Below are 21,181 nucleotides of genomic sequence, written 5' to 3'. Positions count from 1 at the left end.
TTTCCCCCACAACCCCTCTCCTCCCCCCCACCACCTCCCAGCTCCTCCCCCCACACAACCCCTCTCCTTCCCCCCACCACCTCCCAGCTCCCCCCTACAACCCCCCCTCCTTCCCCCCACCACTTCCCAGCTCCCCCCCACAACCCCCCTCCTTCCCCCCACCACTTCCCAGCTCCCCCCCACAACCCCTCTCCTTCCCCCCACCACCTCCCAGCTCCCCCCCACAACCCCCCTCCTTCCCTCCATCACCTCCCAGCTCCCCCCCACAACCCCTCTCCTCCCCCCCACCACCTCCCAGCTCCCCCCCACAACCCCTCTCCCTCCCCCCACCACCTCCCAGCTCCCCCCCACAACCCCTCTCCTTCCCCCCACCACCTCCCAGCTCCCCTCGACAACCCCTCTCCTTCCCCCCACCACCTCCCAGCTCCCCCCCACAACCCCTCTCCTTCCCCCCACTACCTCCCAGCTCCCACCCACAAATCCTCTCCTTCCCCCCACCACCTCCCAGCTCTCCCCCACAACCCCTCTCCTTCCCCCCACCACCTCCCAGCTCCCACCCACAACCCTCTCCTTCCCCCCACCACCTCCCAGCTCCCCCCCACAACCCCTCTCCTTCCACCCACCACTTCCCAGCTCCCCCCACAACCCCTCTCCTTTCCCCCACCACCCCCAGCCCCCCCACCACCTCCCAGCTCCCCCCCCACAACCCCTCTCCTTCCCCCCACCACCTCCCAGCTTTCCCCCACAACCCCTCTCCTCCCCCCCACCACCTCCCAGCTCCTCCCCCCACACAACCCCTCTCCTTCCCCCCACCACCTCCCAGCTCCCCCCCACAACCCCTCTCCTTCCCCCCACCACCTCCCAGCTCCCCCCCACAACCCCCCTCCTTCCCCCCACCACTTCCCAGCTCCCCCCCACAACCCCCCTCCTTCCCCCCACCACTTCCCAGCTCCCCCCCACAACCCCTCTCCTTCCCCCCACCACCTCCCAGCTCCCCCCCACAACCCCCCTCCTTCCCTCCACCACCTCCCAGCTCCCCCCCACAACCCCTCTCCTCCCCCCCACCACTTCCCAGCTCCCCCCCCAACCCCCCTCCTTCCCCCCACCACTTCCCAGCTCCCCCCCACAACTCCCCTCCTTCCCCCCACCACTTCCCAGCTCCCCCCCCAACCCCCCTCCTTCCCCCCACCACTTCCCAGCTCCCCCCCCAACCCCCCTCCTTCCCCCCACCACTTCCCAGCTCCCCCCCACAACTCCCCTCCTTCCCCCCACCACCTCCCAGCTCTCCCCCACAACCCCTCTCCTTCCCCCCACCACCTCCCAGCTCCCCCCACAACCCCTCTCCTTCCCCCCACCACCTCCCAGCTCCCCCCCACAACCCCTCTCCTTCCCCCCACCACCTCCCAGCTCCCCCCCACAACCCCTCTCCTTCCCCCCACCACCTCCCAGCTCCCCCCCACAACCCCTCTCCTTCCCCCTACCACCTCCCAGCTCCCCCCACAACTCCTCTCCTTCCCCCCACCACCTCCCACCTCCCCCCACAACCCCTCTCCTTCCCCCCACCACCTCCCAGCTCCCCCCCACAACTCCCCTCCTTCCCCCCACCACTTCCCAGCTCCCCCCCCAACCCCCCTCCTTCCCCCCACCACTTCCCAGCTCCCCCCCCAACCCCCCTCCTTCCCCCACCACTTCCCAGCTCCCCCCACAACTCCCCTCCTTCCCCCCACCACCTCCCAGCTCTCCCCCACAACCCCTCTCCTTCCCCCCACCACCTCCCAGCTCCCCCCACAACCCCTCTCCTTCCCCCCACCACCTCCCAGCTCCCCCCCACAACCCCTCTCCTTCCCCCCACCACCTCCCAGCTCCCCCCCACAACCCCTCTCCTTCCCCCCACCACCTCCCAGCTCCCCCCCACAACCCCTCTCCTTCCCCCTACCACCTCCCAGCTCCCCCCACAACCCCTCTCCTTCCCCCTACCACCTCCCAGCTCCCCCCCACAACTCCTCTCCTTCCCCCCACCACCTCCCAGCTCCCCCCCACAACCCCTCTCCTTCCCCCCACCACCTCCCAGCTCCCCCCCACAACTCCTCTCCTTCCCCCCACCACGTCCCAGCTCCCCCCCACAACCCCTCTCCTCCCCACCACCTCCCAGCTCTCCCCCACAACCCCTCTCCTTCCCCCCACCACCTCCAAGCTCCCCCCCACAACCCATCTCCTTCCCCCCACCACTTCCCAGCTCCCCCCCACAACCCCTCTCCTCCCCACCACCTCCCAGCTCCCCCCCACAACCCCTCTCCTTCCCCCCACCACCTCCCAGCTCCCCCCCACAACCCCTCTCCTTCCCCCCCACCACCTCCCAGCTCCCCCCGACAACCCCTCTCCTCCCCCCCACCACTTCCCAGCTCTCCCCCGCAACCCCCCTCCCACCTCCAACTCTCAATTTTGTTTTCTGATAACGCATTGTTGGCGGTGAAGAAGGACAAACAAAAGCGCAACACAACAAACAACAACAACCAACTCAGCACATTCGTCAAATAAAAATAACCCACTGGCGCTCCATAAAAAAATGAGAACACAAGGACGACGTTTCGGGGTAAATGTCTTCAACCAGGGCAAGGCCCTGGTGGGTGCTCTCCAAGTAACTCCGCGGTGGATGGGGGGGGGGGGGGCGCCCGCTCGGAGCGCCGCGTCTCGCAGGTGTGGGAGACGCCGCGTACCCAGCGAGATGGCGCGTGTGGGGGTGTGCCCGCGTGTGGGGGTGTGTGTGTGAGTGTGTGTGTGTGCCCGTGTGTGTGTGTGTGCCCGCGTGTGTGTGAGTGTGTGTGTGTGTGAGTGTGTGTGCCCGTGTGTGTGTGTGTGCCCGCGTGTGTGTGAGTGTGTGTGAGTGTGTGTGTGCCCGCGTGTGTGTGTGCCCGCGTGTGTGTGTGTGTGCCCGCGTGTGTGTGTGCCCGCGTGTGTGGTGTGTGTGCCCGCGTGTGTGTGCCCGTGTGTGTGTGTCCGTGTGTGTGTGCCCGTGTGTGTGTGTGTGTGCCCGCGTGTGTGTGTGTGTGCCCGTGTGTGTGTGTGCCCGTGTGTGTGGGTGTGTGCCCGCGTGTGTGTGTGCCCGCGTGTGTGTGCCCGTGTGTGTGTGTGCTCGTGTGTGTGGGTGTGTGCCCGCGTGTGTGTGTGTGCCCGCGTGTGTGTGTGCCCGCGTGTGTGTGCCCGTGTGTGTGTGTGCCCGTGTGTGTGTGTGTGTGCCCGCGTGTGTGTGTGTGTGCCCGTGTGTGTGTGACTTTGTGTAGAGCCGGGCGTGCTGCTGGCCCCCCATCCCATCGTAGGTACTCGCTAACAGCACTTGCCCAAACAGTCTGTTCAGCCTACATGGGTGATCTTTATCTTTGTAGAGTAGCGGTTAGCGCGCTGCGCTACGAACCCGGCGACCCGAGTTCGATTCTCGCTCACGGACAACACCCATTGACGATTATCTGACGTCGTCCTGGGCCTCCCCTAGGTCGACTCAGCATCAAATGAGTACCTGGTGCGATGTGTAAACATCGTCACTGGGGAGACAAAGGCGGCCGGGTGTGGTGCTGGCCACCCACTCCCTCGTGTGCCACCGTGCCGGCTTTCATAGGTGCTCACTCACCGCACTTGTCCTAACAGTCAGCAAACGGCTATACGGGGAATCTTTGTCTTTGTATGTGTGTATGTGCCCGCGCGTGTATGTGCGTGTTGTGTGCTCACTGTGGAACACGGAACAGGTCACGATGCCCCGTTCGCTCCGTCCTTGCCCAGGAACTCACCCCCCCTACCCAAGCCCCGAGCCCTGCCCACCTAGGCGACGTGCGGCCGACCCCCTCCTCTGCTGCAGGCTTCGCCATCGAGAGGCGGCGGCCACCACGCCCTGCTGATGAGGGTCGTCACGGCCGAAACCGCCGCCCTGGGCTGGTTTATTTTTTGTTGCCGACCGAAGTAAACGCAGCTTGCGCGATCCCTGCAATTCGCCGCGTTCGTCGGCCGAGTCGGCGACACTTTAGGTGGCGTAGGCAACTTCCCCCCACCACCACCACCACAGTGCCCCCCCCCACCACCACAGTGCCCCCCACCACCACCACAGTGCCCCCCACCACCACCACAGTGCCCCCCACCACCACAGTGCCCCCCACCACCACCACCCTCCCCACCACCACCACAGTGCCCCCCACCACCACAGTGCCCCCCACCACCACCACAGTGCCCCCCACCCCCTGTTTGCTGGCTCTGTTGTGGAGTCAGCGCTTGCCCCCAACACTCCGGAGGCGAGGGGGGGGAGGCGAGGGGGGAGGCGAGGGGGGGGAGGCGAGGGGGGGAGGCGAGGGGGGGAGGCGAGGGGGGGAGGCGAGGGGGGAGGCGAGGGGGGGGAGGCGAGGGGGGGAGGCGAGGGGGGGGAGGCGAGGGGGGAGGCGAGGGGGGGGAGGCGAAGGGGGGGAGGGGGGAGGCGAGTGGGGAGGCGAGTGGGGGGGGAGGCGAGGGGGGAGGCGAGGGGGGGGGAGGCGAGGGGGGGAGGCGAGGGGGAGGCGGGGGGGGAGGCGAGGGGGGAGGCGAGGGGGAGGCGAGGGGGGGGAGGCGAGGGGAGGAGGCGAGGGGGGTCGAGCGGGGGGGTCGAGGGGGGAGGAGGCGAGGGGGGTATAAGATATTTGTGGGGGGGGGGGGGTGCAAGGGGGCATTGCGAAATGGAGGAGCGTGGAGAATTTGTGGCGAGCTGAGAGCTCGGAGTGGGGTGAAGTGACTGTGGTTGCGATGTGGTGGTGGTGGTTGCGATGTGGTGGTGGTGGTGGTTGCGATGTGGTGGTGGTTGCGATGTGGTGGTGGTTGCGATGTGGTGGTGGTTGCGATGTGGTGGTGGTGGTTGCGATGTGGTGGTGGTTGCGATGTGGTGGTGGTGGTGGTGGTTGCGATGTGGTGGTGGTGCGGTGATGTAGGGGACACGAAATATCGTCATCGTAAATGTTTTGTGTTAATGCTTGCTGTGTTTAGTTACTCGTCCTTCCCCCGCACCTCCGATTAGCACGGTTGACGACGTACGGCGCGAAAGAAGTTCAACATACAGAGTGGTTGGGTAAAGGATTACTACAGGGTTACGTGATGTGGTGAAGGGGAGGGATGTGGGGTGGTGTGATGTGTGATGGGATGTGGTGTGATGTGTGGGGTAGTCTGTGATGTGATGTGTGGAGTGAGATGTGGAGTGGTCTGTGGAGTGGTGTGTGACGTGGAGTGGTGTGTGGTGTGGTGTGTGGAGTGGTGTGATGTGGTGTGATGTGTAGTGTAGTCTGTGATGTGATGTGTGGAGTGAGATGTGGAGTGGTGTGTGGAGTGGTCTGTGGAGTGGTGTGTGACGTGGAGTGGTGTGTGGTGTGGTGTTGAGTGGTGTGTTATGTGGAGTGGTGTGTGGTGTGGTGTGTGGAGTGGTGTGGTGTGATGTGGAGTGGTGTGATGTGATGTGTGGAGTGATGTGTGGAGTGGTGTGTGTGATGTGGTGTGATGTGTGGAGTGGTGTGGTGTGATGTGTGGTGTGATGTGTGGAGTGGTGTGGTGTGATGTGGTGTGATGTGTGGAGTGGTGTGTGTGATGTGGTGTGATGTGTGGAGTGGTGTGGTGTGATGTGTGGTGTGATGTGGTGTGTGGAGTGTTGTGATGTGGTGGTGTGGTGTGATGTGGTGTGTGGAGTGTTGTGATGTGGTGGTGTGGTGTGATGTGTGGTGTGATGTGTGGAGTGGTGTGTGTGATGTGGTGTGATGTGTGGAGTGGTGTGATGTGTGGAGTGGTGTGATGTGTGGAGTGGTGTGATGTGTGGAGTGTGATGTGATGTGTGGAGTGGTGTGTGTGATGTGGTGTGATGTGTGGAGTGGTGTGATGTGTGGTGTGGTGTGATGTGGTGTGTGGTGTGATGTGTGGAGTGGTGTGTGTGATGTGGTGTGATGTGTGGAGTGGTGTGATGTGTGGTGTGATGTGGTGTGATGTGTGGTGTGATGTGTGGTGTGATGTGGTGTGATGTGTGGAGTGGTGTGATGTGTGGAGTGGTGTGATGTGTGGAGTGGTGTGATGTGTGGAGTGTGATGTGTGGTGTGTGGAGTGTGATGTGATGTGGTGTGATGTGTGGAGTGGTGTGATGTGTGAAGTGTGATGTGATGTGTGGAGTGGTGTGATGTGTGGAGTGGTGTGATGTGTGGTGTGATGTGGTGTGATGTGTGGAGTGGTGTGATGTGTGGTGTGAATGTGTGGTGTGATGTGTGGGTGGTGTGTGTGTGTGGAGTGTGATGTGATGTGTGGAGTGGGTGATGTGTGGTGTGTGTGTGTGTGTGGGGATGTGTGGTGTGATGTGTGTGTGTGTGGAGTGTGTGTGTGTGGAGTGTGATGTGTGGAGTGGTGTGGTGTGGAGTGTGAGGTGATATTTTGTGGCCGGAGGACACGAGGTGGGGCACTGTGCTGTGTTGGTATCCCTCCCGTCTCCGCACCCTCTCCCGTCACCCCTCGCCCAGTGTGTGACGCGCTCGCTACTTTCACGTCTTAAATAACGCGATTGTGAAGCGGGACACATCTACAACACCACCCACAACAACAAAAACGACAACAACCACAGCAATACAACAGCAACACCATCATAATCAACGACAACACAGAGTAATGCGATAATGCAACAGAACTATGAAATACAAAAAAAAACACATTTTCATGCAAATATCGTTTGATTTACATAAATATAAAATGCTATAATACCATTACATAACAACAACAACAATTCTAGCATGAGGACGACAGAGGCGGGGGAGTGATGAGGAGCAATGAAGGGGTGAGTAGGAGTGAGGAGGAGGAGGAAAGAGAGGGAGGAGTGTGTGTGGGCAGTGAGGAGGAGGTGGAGGAGTAAGAGTGAGGAGGAGTAAGAGTGAGGAGGAGTGAGGGGAAGAGTGCAGGGCAGTAAGGAGGAGGATGGAAGAGTGGAGAATACTGACGAGTGAGGAGGTGTGATGAGGATGAGGGAGGGTGCGAGGAGGAAGGGGGTGAAGATGAGGAGGAGTGAGGAGGAGGAGGCGTTGAAGAAGTGACAATGAGTGCCTGCGACGTGCGATGAGGGTGCTCCACTTGTTGTATAAGAATCACGGCAACGCGTTGGTGATCAACTCGGGGGCTGAGCGGCGGCGTGATGCAAGTGCTGGGGGTGGGGGCCGTGGGGGAGGCTGCGGGAAAAATCGATTCCCCCCACCCCGCCCCCTGGGTCATCGAGGCCCGAGTCCGTTCCGAAGTGGTTCGCACTCGATTCCTGAAGCACGGAGCACACCGCGCGGCGGGTCACGGCGATTGCCGCGACTCTTCACGGCCCCCTCGCCAAACCACTGCTGGATGGCGGCGTCGGTCACGGGGGGGGGGGGGGGGTTGTTTGACCATACTTCACCATACTTCACATACTTTTTTTGATGAAGGCCGCTTGTGTTGTGGCCGAAACGTCGTGAGAATATTATTGTGTTATTTTATTTTATCAATTTATTATTTTATTCTCATTCTACGTGACTTTACCGAAAGAACCAAAGAAGATTCACCATACTTCACCACGACTGGCTCGTGTGGATTGGTTGTGGTGTGGCGCGGACGAGTGTTGTGAACAGGGCGGACGTCGCTTGACTGCCCACGAAGTGGCAAACGCTTTATCGACCCCGGAGCAATGTAGTAGAATTAAATGGACAATAGCACATTTACAGCGCATGCCAGTCCACTGCTGGATGGAGATCTCCCCACGCCCTTGTCGGTCATGGGGGTTGTTTGGGGTGTTTGATAGCGGTAGTGAAGTGGTTAGCGCATTGCTCTACGAACCCGACGACCCGAGTTCGATTCCCGCTCACAATCAATAACGGTGGCGAATATTTAAACCGGTCCTGGACCTATTTTAGGAACGACTCAGCCTTAAATGAGAACTTGGGAGAAAAAATCCGGCCGGGCGTGGTGCTGGCCACCCACCCACCTCCTCGTGTGATAAGAGCACTTGCCCCAACAGTCCGTTAAGGCAATACGGAGGCGAGGGGGGCTTTGTCTTGGGTTCTTTGACCATACTTCACCATACTTCACCGCACGCCGTCAGCTGAAGCGAGGAACGAGGGGGGAGAGAGAGAGCACTCACTCACTCTGCACCCACTCCTCACTCCGCCCCCACTCCTCACTCGGCCCCCACTCCTCACTCCGCCCCCACTCCTCACTCACTCCGCACCCACTCCTCACTCCGCCCCTACTCCTCACTCACTCCGCACCCACTCCTCACTCCGCCCCACTCCTCACTCCGCACCCACTCCGCCCCCACTCCTCACTCCGCACCCACTCCTCACTCCGCTGGCGGTGTCCCGGGCTCATAGCGCGGTGCGCCAACTCCAGGACCACCGCCAACTCCCCCCCCCCCCCAACCACCGAGGATTAAAATCATAACATTTATTTTTACTGGAGGAATCCGCTGAGCTACAAAGCTCTTTTTTTACATTTGTCCTGTAAACCCCCAGCAAAAAAAAAATCGTATTTAATGCAACCAGCAATTACGTGATCACCGTCATCATCAACAGACGGCGGAGTGTTTCACGCTGAATGCTCAGTAGGCAGTGACCTCTACCCGTGCTCCCACCCCCCTGCCAGGAGACAGCGAGAGACGTTTTGGTCGTTCGGGAGGGGACGAGATGGAGGAGTGACATCAGCTCGCGTGGAGAGCAGCTGCTGGACCGAGACAGAGGGCTCACTGCTTAGTTGGCAGGCCGTCTATCCAACAGTGGGTCGACCATACCTGCTGGTGATGGTGATGATGACGAGCCAGTTGATGGACGACGATGTAACAGTTTGATGATGATGATGATAATGATGAATGACGGTTAAACAGTGGCTATATGCTGGTAATGGATGCGATGTTTCTGCTGCTGCTGCTGCTGCTGATGATGATTATGATGATGATGCTGATGCTAATAGTTGGATAGATGATGGAGCGGGAGGGAAAACAGGGCAGAGGGTGGGGAAGTGGGCTGGTAGCGGTCACCTCCGTTGTTATTTGTCCACGCGACCGTTTGAAATGACAGCGTTATTCAAGTGTTTACGTAATGCGTGTGCTACATGGATGTGTAATGCGTTTGTGTAACTCTCATTTCATCGCGATATGAGTCAGCAAACCCGCATCCCTCCCTCCCCTCAATAAATATATCCCTCCCCTAACTACCCCCTCCCCCTCCCATCACCCCCTTTGTATCTCCACCCCTCCTCACACCCGCCCACCCCTCACAGCTCCCCTCCCTCCCGAGTCGCTCCCATCCAGGAGCCGCTGATGTTCAGCGCCTGCTGCTGCTGCCGCTTGACATGCCCCCTGCTGCAATCGGCTTAGGGAGATCTTCATCCAGCAGTGAATAAACCACGGATGGTGATTTCATAATTGTTAGCATTATTTAATTCATAGGTGATGGTCGTTTGAATGATTGGTTGATGATGACGTGAAACAATGACGATTTCAAGGATGATTTTTATTCTTATGATTATGTCATGTGTATTGACTTCATGATATGATGATTATAATGGTTATTCTTGCATGATGATGAATTTTATTATTGATTGGATAATGATGATTGATTGTGGTTATTAGACTTTTGATTTATGATATTAATTATATTTATTTCGTCATGGATTGAGCGATGTATTGAGGGATGATGATGATTTAATGATGATGATTGAATTATCTTCTTGGTTCTTTCGGTAAAGTCACGTAGAATGGAAATAAAATAATAAAAATAATAAACATAATAAAATTAAATAAAATTATCATGACGTTTCGGCCACAACACAAGTGGTCTTCTTCAGGTGAAGAGACAGGTCTGTCCAGAAGACAGAGCTTGAATGAACATTGTCAAGCGAGGACCGCGTTTTTTAAGCTATGTAGGCGGAGTTAACATGAATTAGCATGTTACCAGCCCGACCTCCGGAGCGGAGGAGGGGGCTGGGAACACGGACAAAGAAGAAAAACAGCCAAGGTGCGCTGCTCTGTCCTGTGTTGCATTATAACTATGCTATAAACTGGATTACTATACAATACAATATTATACCTTCCAATCTAAACTACATGGTATAACATCATATCTATAGACAAATTCCACCTTTGAATTATACAATGCGTTACTTTACACTACCCTATACTTTAGACTATAAAATATTAGACCTGTAACATTACACTATGTCTTATTCTATGAACCCAACTATGTACCACACTGCTGTATAATCACTATGCAATTAGGATGCTATATATTGCCTTATGAATTATGTTAAACATTACGATGTCATACTATTTACTACCATACCACACGTTATAAACCATACCATTAACCGTGGTGTGAGAGGTATTAAGAGGCAATGCCAGCCAATGGACTGCGGTCTGAAGGTCACCGCAAAATACAATAAATTAAGAACTGAAATGGTTTATAACATCTTTCCAATGGTTACTAAGCCAGAATACATCTTCTCGGTTGAAATTTTCTCTGTGTTTGTATATGTGGATGGCCTCATGAACGAATCTCTCATGGTAGCCGGATGGCTTGCAGAGAACCTCCGTCTTGGAGAAGTCAATGTCATGTGAGTCCACTGAATTATAACAGTGATCTGCCACGGCTGATGAGTTGGTCCTACCGTGTTTCAAGTCTGCTTTATGTTCATGGATGCGGTCCGAGATATGTCGTTTGGTTTCTCCAATGTAGCTGCTACCACAGAGGCACTTTAGTTTGTAAACGCCCGGGTATTGTTTGTCTGGAACCACATCTTTTACAGACGGAACCAGATCACGGATTTTATGTACTGTGTTGAATCGGATCTGGATCTTGTGTTTATTCAGGATTTTGGATATCTTTTTTGTGACCCCCGCAATGTAGGGTAAGGTGATGGTTTTGAATGGCTCCTCAAGAGGATCCTTCTTCATGACAGGAGTAATGGCTTTGCGGATTGTGTAGTTGGAGTAACCATTAGCCTCGAGAGCTTGGTGTACGTGTTTGAGTTCACTGGCAATGTGTTTCTGGTCGGAAATGCACTGGGCTCTATGGTATAGAGTCTTGATGAGGGAGTTCTTCTGGGATGGATGGTTGTGGGAATCCGGTTTTAAGTAAGCATCCGTATGGGTAGCTTTTCTGTAGACAGAGTGACTCATTGAACCATCAGGTCTCCTTTAAATTAAGACATCCAAAAAGGGTAGCTTGCCTTCTTGTTCGACCTCCATGGGAAATCTGATGGCTGGGTGTATGGAATTGATGTGGTCGAGGAATTGGTCTAGAGCAGGTCGGCCATGTGGCCAGATGACAAAGGTGTCATCCACGTACCTATTCCATAAGGTTGGGCGCAGAGTGGCAGTCTGGATGGCGTCAGTTTCAAATTTTTCCATGAACACGTTGGCTACAACCGATGGGGGAGCCCATTGGGGTGACCTCAGTCTGTTTGTAGAAAATTCCATTCCAGGTGACGTATGTGTTGGTTAAGAAATGTCTCACCAGGGGGGGTACATCCGTATGCAGTCCTTGATGAACCAAGTCTTCAATGATTGTGATGGTGTCAGGTACCGGAACTTTGGTGACTTTACCGAAAGAACCAAGAAGATGAATCCTTGCAGTCACGAAAGCTTAAATACGATGATTGAATGATGACTGAATGTAGATGATTAAATGACTGGATGATTGCATGATGATGATCCGTATCGTCGTTTAGCATTGGCGAGGGGGCACAACTTCCAATCCTTGTGCTACTCAAACACCAACCATCAACCCTGGCGTTCAGACTCGGTAGCAATTAAGCATCATCTCCACGTTCCTGCGGCGGCATCCAGGACAGCCATATTTCCCACCACTGTGGTTGACTCTCCCACTAAAGCGATACTTATGTTATCTACCTCCTGAGTGATGATGGCTTGAGTCATCAACTTCTCATGATTTATAAAGAGGTGCATCATGATTTATAAAGAGATGTGCTATTAAGAGGGGTCGTTGCCCGGAACGTCGCCTCACATGTTTTCATATTAAGGACACACATACGGTGTTATTGAGGTATGTGTTGAGTCTTTATACTATGTGTGTAAAGAGAGAGATTAGAATAGAAACCCTGATACCCCCCCTCCCCCCCATTAATTAAACTAATTACACGCCCGCGGAAAAGAGTCTCTGCAATAATTATAAATTAGTGGGCATTGTGGGAGGTCGCCATGACCCAAATGTGTCCACTCTGAACGTCGACAACAACAACATTAATAGTAATAAAAAAAAATTAAAAGAATAATTGTGCGTAGCTTCCTGAAGTCGGATATTTGGGTCAGGCCGACCCCCTTGAAAAAAGTAAAGTTTCCAGTACGTTCCGATAGTTAACCGCAATTATTTTGACGCTATTCAAAACGAAAGGCAATGTTCTTTCCCACGACTGACTCTGGGGGATGGGGCATCGACAGTTGCTGCAACGTGGCCGCTGCGCCTCTCACAGTCGGGGCGCCGTGGTGGGTCGGAAATGTCATCTCCCTTTCCAGGTATACAGGAGGTCGTGGGTTCCATCCCGATCCTGACGCTTTATGTATGCACGTGGAGTTTGGCATGTCTCTTTTTCTCTCCCCGTGGTCGCGTAGATTTTTCTCGGGATCCTCCGCTTTTTTTACTCCGTATGGCTGCTGCTATACATTTACACACGCTAGGCCACGTCGCCGAGATATTAATTGTGGGCAGGTCGCTTCTGAAAAAGAGCTACATAGCTCAGTGGGCCTTACCTGGTAAATTAAAACGTTTTTTTAATTTAAAAATAGTTGCGAGTGATTGTTCCGCTGTGGGTCGTTTTGGCGAATATCAGCCGAGTTGGGGACGCCAGCCAAATGCCAACTTGCCGTGGTGCAATCGTTAGCGCAGTTGAACTTGATTCAATAGGCTACGGGGTACCTGGAGAATACTCACCACGCGCACGGGGGGATTCCACTGCCATCTCCTGCCCACCACCTCGCAGCCCACGCCTACAACACCTGGCATGCCTCAGCGGTCACCCATCCAAGTACTAACCATGCTTTATGAATCGATGCATGTTCCATCCATAATAAGTACATGCACACACACATATATACACGAATGGTAACACACAAACACAGGTACGGGCGGAGCGCACTGCTTTATAATGGACCCCAGCCACCTTGAGTTCGATTCCCCAGCCACGGCTATCATCAGTGGCGAGTGTTGGCTACATGGAGTCCTTCTGGTTCATTCCTCTTCAACTAAACCTGCACTGACATAGTGTGGTGAAGTATGGTCAAACAGCCCCCCCCTCATCCAATAAGAACACGACATTAGGGAAGCCTACATCCAGTGATATTTGTTTTACTTGTGTAATGAGCGATTTCCACGACACGTCGTATGCACTTCTTTATTTCTCACACTGGGCACAACACAGGACACCACTGGTTCTTCCTCTCACTGAATATAACGCGAGGCAATAACACCTCTCCTGGCCACACGCACAGCCGATCACTCGGCGGGGTCCTCTCGCCCTCACTCGTCTCCGCCGTTGGCTGGCGGCGTGACGATGACGGCGATGGAACCCACGCAGGAGAACTTCCACGTGGCCGGACGACGGAGAGAGTTGTGTCGGTGAACAGCCAGGACCCAGGACCCCTCACGAGCCCCGAGCTCCGGGTCCGCTGCCCCTCTTATATCCCCCCAGGCGTGGCTAAGCCCCGCCTCCGGCCACGCCCTCTCGTGGCACCTTAGAGCAGGTTCTCGGAGCATCTCGGCTAAGCCCACGTGTTACCGTTGCCCCAGATACTCCTCCTTCCCTGATTGGCTGTTACCTCTGTGGCTGTACCCGTGAAACCCTTCCCAGGCCAGCAGGTGTCACTTTGTTATGTCAGCAGGTGTAATCCTGTCATTACACTTGAATAAATCCGTCCATAATAATATATACGCACAATTTACATTATTAATCGGTGGGGCAGGGTCTGGTTGAAATTCATTATTGATCTGCCATTGTAGTGTTAGACACATACACATCATCTCCCATCATCAGCCAACCAAGTACTGTTCCTCCCACACCGTAGACTTACATAATTCCATATCAATAACACAAAGGTCACCCGGGAAGCCTACACAGATTGTGGAAGCAAGTGCTGTCGTTATTAGCGAGCATCAGGATTCCTATAAAGGCCGGCGCACTGGTATAACAGGGTGGTGGTGTCCAGCCGCCTTTGTCTTCCCAGTGGGGATTCGTTTTGTTGTTGTTTTACAGATCGCAGCAGCTGCTCGTCAATGAGAGACTGAGTCGACCTCGGGAGTGGCCCGGATTGGTTACCGCGCGCGCGGTGCTCACGGCACAGAATCGAACGAACCCAGCAGAGTGGCCCGCTTCCACCGTTCGGTACCTGGCGCTCACCACAACGCCACCCACGGTTCCACCCATAGCATCATCACAGGGTTACAAACAAATACAATATCCCCCGTATAGCCTTAACACACTTTCGGGGCACGGCACACGAGGAGGTGGGTGGCCAGCACCACGCACGACCGCCTTTGTCTCCCCAGTGGCGATGTTTACACAATGCACCAGGTACTCATTTGAGGCTGAGTCGACCTATGGGAGGCCTATGACTGGAACTCTGGTGGCCGGGTTCGTAGCGCAGTGCGCTAAGCGTTACACTGCCCCTAACACAATTACACACACACAAAGAACAAGTAAAGGTGGAACAAAAACTGAGAATTGCCCGACACACTCGTGGAGAGTTGATGGAGAGCTGATGAATGCTCGGGATTCACTTCGACAGACATGCAGAACAATACCTTAACCTGCCATTCGGAGAGCATACGCTGGCTAATGACATCATCCAAACCGTCAAGTCAAGCAGTAGGCGTGGGCTTGGGAGAGCACAAGTCTCGGCGAGAAGCGTTGGGTTGGCCCATTGGTAACAACAAAGAGAACCGTGGTGACGGAGTGGCCAACAAAGAGAATGGAACTCGTCCGAATGATGACGTCCGGCGTGGAGATGGAGCGGCGACATCAGCTGACGTGATAGCTGCGAGGCGAATGACGAAGTGCACAGGATGGCGTCGTGGTCTCTCTTCAGGTACTCCACGCGTATTCATTGGTTGACAACGTCCTAATACATATAGGAGCGCAGAGCCCGGGCAATTGTTAGGTAGCGCGGGCTCATCCCCTGGCTCCGAGTCGTCCTCTCCAGCTCTTCGAGAGCGAGTTGACATTTGATAAGTGAGCCAGGTCAAACGGAGCAGCGCAAGTGAAGCATTATCACACAACCCCGTGAACAGCACTGCGTGTGGGGGTGGAGGGGGGGGAGGCTGAAACCAGCAGTGGGTTGACAGTGTGGAACGCGCTGGGCCTCATTGCCACACGTGATGCATGCCCCGCGTGGTTTATCAAGGAGCTTCACTTCAGCCGGCTGAATTTTTTTTTCGGATTTGGCGACAACCGTCAAATATTTCCCCATCCGGCACACCGAATCCTGTCTGCATGTTGCCGCGGCTCAGACTGCTCTGAACGCGTTGCGTATCGCCTGCTCCAAACTTTCAGCGAGCGAGACATTATTATTATTCAGTGAGAAATTAAGCCACGCGTGGTATTCTTGTGTCTACCCCCCCCACCACCATCACACCCCTTCCCCCCCCACCACCCCTATTCCCACTTTCCGCCCAACAACCACCCACCCCTCCCCCTGCCCATTCTCCCTTCCCTGCCCCCCCCGCCGCCCCCCACCCCCTAGCTATCTTCCCCTTCTCCCAACAGCGTGTCGCTTTAACCACAGCCCCACACACTCACCCCTCCCCTCCCCCCACCACCCCTCCCCTCGTTCCCATTCTCCCGAACCCACAACATCGTATCACTCCTCAACCTCCCCTCCCCCCACCACCGCCCGTATCCCTCTACCCCCCTACAACCAACGGCGTGTTGGCTCCACCCCCTCCCCCTCCGCACCCCGAGCCCCCCCCCCCCTGCTCCCCCCGCTTGTGACGACGCACAGAGCAGAACGCGCAGTGCGCGCGCGTCCCCGGGACACGCGCCAGGTCGCCGAGCTAAATGGGTTCGCTTATGTAACGCGGGGGGCGGGGGGAGAGGGTTAGGGGGCATTGGCCGCCAGCCACGCGCCTTGTAACGTCTACTCCCTAGGGGCAGCCACGAGGGAGGCGAGGGCAATCCAGCCGATGCTGCCCTCCTCTCATCGACACCGTAGGAGCCATCAATCAGCCGTGGTCAATTCCACTGCTGGACGAAAGCCTCGCCTGCACCCGTTGCGGATGGGTTGAGGCAATAATGTCCGTGGTGGTTGTGATGATGATGATGAACAGCGATGAATAATGATTCAACATAATCGTCAATAACACTGTGGCCCTAAACGGCTAAGAGAGATATGTAATAAGCGACGTTTCGGCCAATGGCCCTTCTTCGTGGCACATTTTGCCATCTGCTCTAGAGAAGGCCTGGCGGCTCCGCGTTAGAGCGAGCGACTCACAATCGGAAGGTTACAAATTTAAATTTTGGTTGGGGGTCGACTCAGCCCATCATCCCTGGAGGGTGACTGAAAGAGGCACCGCTTTGTGGGGAAGTCAAAAGTGGTGGTCCTATGGACATACTTGGCCCCGTCGTGTGAATGAGGAATTTCCACCAACTGGTTCAAAGCTATAAGAATAGGGGTTTTCCCATTTTTTCTGGCAACAAAACTGAAACCTTTTTACAAGGATTCATGTCTGCATTAACCACAATACCTGCAGTCAAAATGCAAACAAAAAACATACTATGATAATATATGCATTGTCCTTGAAACTGATTGGTCCACACCAAGGGACGGCTTTCTTTTGAGCCTCGACCCAATTGGTGCTCGATCAGATGACGCCAAAAAGGCGTACAGCTCAAAGACAATGCACTATCAAAGTAATTAGGGCTCGGGGTGAGCATCTACATCATTAGACCTCCTTTGCCAGTACCAAAATATAAGAATAGGGTTTTCCCCCTTTTTTCTGGCAACAAAACTGTAACCTTTTTACAAGGATTCATGTCTGCATTAACCACAATACCTGCAGTCAAAATGCAAACAAAAAACCCTATTTTTTATTTCAAGCTTTCGTGACTGCAGGGATTCATATTATTGGTTCTTTCAGTAAATTCACGTAGAAGAGAAACAATAAAATAATAAATATATAAAACAATAAAATTCTCACGACGTTTCGACTGCAACACAAGCAATCATCATCAGGTGTGAAAACCACAACAAGAAAAAAGTGGCGGTTTTTAAACGTTAGCACCACGGATAGCGATTTGACAGTTTGTTCAGATGGACGAGTCCATCTATGTTCGGAAAAGAGGAGGGTGGAGACGAAAAATAATGGATGCGGTCTGAAAGCCACCTTAAGCGTGAAACGTCGTGAGAATTTTATTTTATGTTTCATTTTTATTATTTTATTATTTCCCTTCTACGTGACTTTACCGAAAGAACCAAGAAGATAAACAAAATATACTTCTGGTGATAATTGTATCTCTACTCTCCTCCAATCGTTGTGTGTGCAGCGGGGAGGCTGTCCTCGTTGGGGACGTTTGGGAGCCTGGGGAGTTGAGGGGGCTATTAGTGAATATCAGTGCCCCCCCCCCCTACTGTGTTTAGTCAATCCCTCCCTCCCACTCACCCACATCAATATTGAGTCGGGCCCAGGCGGTGGCTGGGAAGGCATTAAGGTCTTACAGATAGAGAGGTCATCAGAGATAAGAGCCGGCAATGATAACACAAAACTGCGCGTCCTGTTCGTCTATGCCCCACGTAACCCCACGGCGTCGGCCTTCTACAACATCAACAACAACAACCCGCGGTGCTTAGTTTCCGAGATCTCGCGAGATCCGGGGCGCACTCCGAGTCGATGCGGCGACGTGCCACCGCTGGCTGGGCCCCGTTGTTTGAGAGCATTTCAAAGGAGGCATCCCATCGATCCGCGTCTCGTCTGTAATCCATACGTGTGCATGCAAATCCACTGCTGGATGAGGAGCTCCCCCACGCCGTGTTAGGAGTCCGGGGTGGCGGGGGGCGGACGTTTGACTATACTTCACCTCAAGGCCGTAGCCATGGAGTCAACATTGGGGGGGACCAAATCTTCCAGGGGGTCTGGGAGTCCCCCCCCCTCCCCCCCTAGAAAACAATTTTCGAAATTTGAAGACTAATTTCCTGTCTAAAATATTTATAAAAATTCACTAACACATAGGAAGGACTTTTGATTTATTTTTAACAATAATGTCTAATAGTGTATTGTATTACATTGCTCTGTTTTCTATTTTTCCTTTTCTTGTTTCATTGTATGTAATGGCAGAGATTAGGGATTAATAAAGTACAACCATAACCACAATCATATAAACACAAATCTATTTTTATAGCCATATATAGGGGGGGGGGAGTTTAGAGCATATTTCAATATTGGGGTGGGGGGATGTGGTCCCCCCCCCCAATATTTATTATAATTGCGGCCTTGCTTCACCTTGTTGGTCAGTGCGGGTTGGTGAACGTCGCGGGGCGAAGTGGAACCCCAGCAACGGTTCACATATGACGCGCCAATGATGTTAGTCGTGACCTGGTATCGAACTCAGGGCTCTGGGGTCATGGCAGAACTCGCTAACCACGGCGCCACCGCTGCCACCCACACAAGTTATACACGAATGGGGTCATAGGGCCGTGCGCTAACCACTGCGCCACCGCTCCACACCAGCTATACAAGGATGGTTGGAGGGTGCAAGGGGGCATGGGGGGGGGGGTCTGGGGAGTTCCAGACTGTGGAGTCAGCAGAGGAGAAGGAACCACCTCCACACACCGAGAGCACATTTACCGTGGGGCTTGTGGGGGAAATGCTCACTTGAACTGCACGGCACTTAGTGTCTCTGACCCTGGGACTCGTGCGCGTCTATTCTGTTTTTTTGCAGGTGACACGATACTGATGACTGCTGGCCGCTCTCCGGATGACGTGATTGCTAAGCTACAGGGTGATTTCAACAAACTTCAACATCAGCTAGTTGCTCTTAAACTAGTCCTGAATACCTCCAAAACCAAGGTGCTATGCTTCTCACCAGGACTAAAGCAGGACGTTGTTTTTCCCCAATTACATTCCTTAAATAATTATCATATAGAGCAAGTCAAGATCTTTAAGTATCTTGGGGTCATTCTGGATTCAAAACTGAATTTGAAGATCACATTGATTATATTGGTAAAAAGACAAAAATAAAAATTGGTTTTCTGTATCGACATAAGCACTGCTTCCCCCCCAATGTTCCGTTTGGAATTGATAAAAGCTACCATACTGCCTCTACTTGACTACTGTGACATCGTGTATAAATCAGCCCCAAGTACTGTACTGAAGAAGCTTGATTCCATCTATCACTCGGCCTTAAGGTTTACATTGAACTGCCCATATAGAACTCACCACTGTGATCTCTACATTGGGTTAAACTTAACATCTCTTAATGTTCGACGGCTTGTGCACCAGATCTTATTTATTCACGATGTACTTACAAAAAAATCCGCAGACTACCTGCTGGATCTCCTCTCTGTTTCAAAGAACAAATTTGACCTCAGGTCTTCGCTCATTTACTAGCTTCACATTCCCTATTGCCGTACAAAAACTGGAGGAAGGGCCTTTGCTATTGATGGCCCCAGTCTGGAATGCTATTGCCAATAAACTGCAACTTGAATCGCTACCAATGAGATCTTCTCTCAAAACTGCTCTAGAAGAGTTGTACACTCCTAGCTGCCACTGCTATTCATTGGCGTAAAATAAAATAAAATGATTTAGCGTGCTGACCTTAAAGGTGCATTGAAAAATTTGATACTCCGACCGATGCTTCTGTTGTTGTGGAGTAACTCATGCAGCCAGCTATGGCTCTAGGGTTTGGTGTTACATGTTATTTACGTAGTTTATTGTAAAAATTCGGTCACAGTCCTTGTGATCACTGTTACGTTGCAATTATGGATTTATTTTTTGGTGATTTGGAAAACGTTTTTGGTTTGGACATGGTTGTTTTGTTGTAGTACGGAGTTAAACTGATGACCTTAATCTAAGTTTTCTTGTGGTTGTTGTTGTTGTTTGACTTGCATCCCACTGGGATTTTTTGCACACAGCGTTGGTGTACGGTGCTTTTTGCAGGAATATTTTGCCGTCTTTTTTTCAATGGATTTTCTGTTTGCACAGTCACATAGCCACTTTAAGATGTTTTTCTTGTTCGTGTTTTTTTTGTTGTGGTTGCACCCGATTCAAGAGCCGAATGGCTCACAGGGCTATACCAAAATAAAATACACTGAACTGAAAACTGTTACAGAACATGCGTCACCTACAGATATCGTGTTTCAAAATATACTTTGTGATATAAGAGGGAGATGTGTACAAACCTGGTGGCCAACTACAAGAAACGTCTGACCTCTGTGATTGCCAACAAGGGTTTTGCCACCAAGTACTAAGTCCTGTTTTGCAGAGGGGTCAAATACTTATTTCCCTCATTAAAATGCAAATCAATTTGTAACATTTTTGACATGCGTTTTTCTGGATTTTTTTTGTTGATATTCTGTCTCTCACTGTTCAAAAAAACCTGCCATTAAAATTATAGACTGATCATTTCTTTGTCAGTGGGCAAACGTACAAAATCAGCAGGGGATCAAATACTTTTTCCCTCACTGTAAACCTCATTATAGTTGTTATATAAGTCACTTATTAGAAATAAAAAAGTATATTGTAGCATAAATACATTTGTGAACCCCTATTCAATAATTTTTTTTATTACAACACACTCATATTACTATCGACATCATCGGCGTTTTTGTATTCTTACCTGCCTAGAGATTTATATAAACCGTCAATAAAAAAGAGAGTTTTTAACCGCGTATAGTTTATGGTCGCTGGGCACGAATCCACTGCTGGACGAAGGCCTGATCACGCCGTGCGGGTCACGAGAGTTGTTTGACCATACTTCACCACTCTAGTCTGTACGTGTTGATAAAGCGAGAGGTGGGGGGGGTTGCAGGAGACATGTTCAGATATATCGCCGTGAGCTGTGTCCGGGGATTGAATCCACTTTGCCGGGCTCAGACCGCAGTGCAATAACGTCTGCGCCACCGCTCCACCCAAGCACATCACACGTGCACACTGCAGCTGTATTTGTCAATCCACTGCTGGATGAGAGCCTCTCCACG

General features: G+C 53.0%; 1 long non-coding RNA gene across 1 annotated transcript; it reads left to right on the top strand.

Moving 5' to 3' along the window:
• The first annotated feature begins 14,241 nt into the window (after positions 1-14,241).
• Positions 14,242-20,304, top strand: LOC142924727 (uncharacterized). Its single transcript, XR_012941795.1, has 2 exons — positions 14,242-15,079; positions 18,925-20,304. It is a non-coding gene; the product is annotated as an uncharacterized LOC142924727 (long non-coding RNA).
• Positions 20,305-21,181: the final 877 nt, after the last annotated feature.

Source organism: Petromyzon marinus, chromosome 16 (assembly GCF_048934315.1).
Source record: "Petromyzon marinus isolate PM22_M1 ecotype Great Lakes invasive population chromosome 16, UKy_Petmar_22M1.pri1.0, whole genome shotgun sequence".
In the NCBI taxonomy this organism is placed as follows: domain Eukaryota; kingdom Metazoa; phylum Chordata; class Hyperoartia; order Petromyzontiformes; family Petromyzontidae; genus Petromyzon; species Petromyzon marinus.
This window is presented reverse-complemented; position numbering and strand designations above follow the sequence as displayed.